This window comes from Oryx dammah, unplaced genomic scaffold, assembly GCF_014754425.2.
Source record: "Oryx dammah isolate SB20612 unplaced genomic scaffold, SCBI_Odam_1.1 HiC_scaffold_11203, whole genome shotgun sequence".
NCBI lineage: Eukaryota > Metazoa > Chordata > Mammalia > Artiodactyla > Bovidae > Oryx > Oryx dammah.
Window position 1 is genome coordinate 6,775,774 of NW_024080596.1, and position 3,033 is coordinate 6,778,806.

Genomic DNA, 3,033 nt, shown 5'->3' on the forward strand with positions numbered 1-3,033 from the left:
CATACATTGTGCATACTGCAATTCTGCTTACCATTATAGTGCAAGCATTTTTCTTTGCTATTAAAAATGTTTTTAAGGCATAGTAACTATGTGAAATTGCATCCTGTGTAAGCTCAGTAATTTTCTTGAAAGTGCCCTTGGATATTTAAGTTGCTTACATTTTTTCACTTTAACAAACATCTTTATTTACACATGTTTATCCACCTTTTATATTACTTCTTTAAAACAGATTATAAGCAATAGAATTACTGGGTTAAATGTTTCAGCATTTAAAAAGCTTTCAGTATAGGGAGTGGGGGCAGGAGGAGAAGGGGACGACCAAGGATGAGATGGCTGGATGGCATCACGGACTCGATGGACATGAGTCTGAGTGAACTCCGGGAGTTGGTGATGGACAGGGAGGCCTGGCGTGCTGCGATTCATGGGGTCGCAAAGAGTCAGACACGACTGAGCGACTGAACTGAACTGAACTGAACTGAACTGATACTTTCCCCCATGTTGGAGGGTTTTTTTTGTGGTGCTATTTTAATTGGATATGAGATTGTAATCTTACATTGCATACAATTTTACATTCTACTTCTTTGGCTTAACAGAAACATCATTATGTATGAATCAATTAATAGGCATATAGTAATCTTTAGATATAATCATAGTTTACTTAAACATTTGTCCATCATTGGAATTTAGTTTTATCCCAAATTCCAGCATTATACATATGTAATTTTGTATGAAAGTAGTTATCATAGTAATTATGATTTGGCTTTTGACAGTTGACTTAGGATTCCCTAACTTCTAACTTGCTCCTTGACTTGGGCAACTTACTCTTTCTTTAAGCTACTTTTTAATTCTCTTCATGGGATTGTTGTGCAAACTCAATGAAATAATATAACAGAGTATAGCCCAGTGCCTGTTATAAAACCAAGTGCTCAACATAAATAAGATTCAAAGGCATTTTTTTAAAGTCACACTTGACTTGCTTAGTCTAAATTAGGTACCAACAAAACATCTAAATTTTGATTACAGTAGGATCAATATAAAAGACTTTTTAGCTCAAACTCTAAATCTAAAGACTCACACTCAAGTTCTGAATCTCTAAAGAGATCTCTGAAGTGCTCAACTTTAGCTCTCCCAGCTCATTGACACTGAGATGCCTGGTGAAGTAATTTTCAGGGACTGGGACTGCTCCAAACTCCCCAATTCCTGAGGAAAGGATTCATGAGAAAAAGTGGGATGGGAGGAAGAGAGGAGTACAGTGAGACAGTTTTGACTTTTTTTGTTGCTAATAGGATCTTCTCTTGTCGACTTTTCACTACCCCAATCATCCATACTCTGTGAGTACCTTTTTGGTTGAGTTTATGTGTATCTGGCTCTCAAACTACAGCTTAGTTTGAGTACAAAAATTCTCTTTCAAATTTAACACCACCATTCCCCCCTTTTAGATAAATGTGTAGGGTTGCTACTAAAACAAGCCTTCCAGAGCTAGGTCTTCTTGTAATCTTGGGGTATAGGAGTGTGGTAGTAACCTGCCAGGAGAAAGTTCTCCTGGGCCTGAAGAAGAGCTTAAGAGCTGTAAAAGTGCTGAAGATGAAGGATAGCACTCCAATACCAATTAATGTATCTTTTGGTCAACAAAAAGTTATGCCCTAGACTTATTACCACATGGTGGAGACGCAACATAAAGAGGTCCCAGATTCTCATTTTGATACTCACAATCTAGGTTGAACATCATAGTACAAAATGCTTAGGCACAGAGTCGAAGCAGAGCATCAAGGGCTAAGTGTGACTGAGCACACACACACACATTTCATACTAGGAATTTATTTTTGAATCAAGTTCTAATTATTTTGGATAATGGTTACTGGGGAGAAAAATAATCTTATTTTTTTCCCTAAAAGTTAACACAAGTAGAATTTAAAATACACTCTTTACCAAGACTTAACTAAAACAATAACATTAATATAAATTCAGTATCTTTGGCTACATAAAAAGAAAGAAACATAAAGTAAAAGAGGAAGTAATAAAACATTTAAAAGAACAAAGCAAAATTTTACCTCAAAAAAGTTACATTCTGAGATAATAGTAATAATACCAGACATAAATTATCAAATTCATGTTCATCGAGTCAGTGATGCTATGTAACCATCTCATCCTCTGTTGCCCTCTTCTCCTTTTGCCTTCAATCTTTCCCAGAATCAAGGTCTTTTCCAATGAGTTGGATCTTCACATCAGGTGACCAAAGTATTAGAGCTTCAGCATCAGTCCTTCCAATGAATATTCAGGGTTGATTTACTTTGGGATTGACTGGTTTGATCTCCTTATTGTCCAAGGGACTCTCGAGACTTTTCTCCAGCACCATAATTTGAAGCCATCAATTCTTCACTTCTCTGTCTTCTTTATGGTCCAACTCGTACATACATATGAATAGTAAACTATCTGAAATGTTAAACTTTGGAAAATGTTCATTTGTGCTCTCACACTTGATTGCTAGTTAGGCTTTACTGAATTTTCGTTTCAAACTGATGCTTTTAAGGATGATTAAAATGTTCCTCTGGCTTCATAGACATTTGTGAAAAATCGAATCCCAATTGAGTTCTCAATTCACTTATTAGCAGGCTGTGGAATTGCTGTTGTATTAATTGTGGTCACGGGAAAAAATGAATTTGGTATTCTTGCTTGGAAAAGTCCATGGAGAGGAGCCTCACTGGCTACAGTTCATAGGGTCACAAAGAGTTGGACATAACTTAGCAACTGAGCACACACACACTAAGAATACTAAACAATATGCATTTATAAAGCGCTTCTCGTTTAGTTTATTAACAATCGTTCATAAAAGTAGAATAGTCATTAATTTCTGAAAACATACATTCAAGCAAAAAAAAAAACCTTAGAAATTAAAGGAATAAATGCTTTAAAATGTATAAACTCTTCCTTATTGAAATTGCACAAAATTAGGGATATTTTAACTAATGAAATATTTTTCAATCAAGTTTTTTCAGACTACTAACTTAAATGGATGGAAATAAATGAATTAAA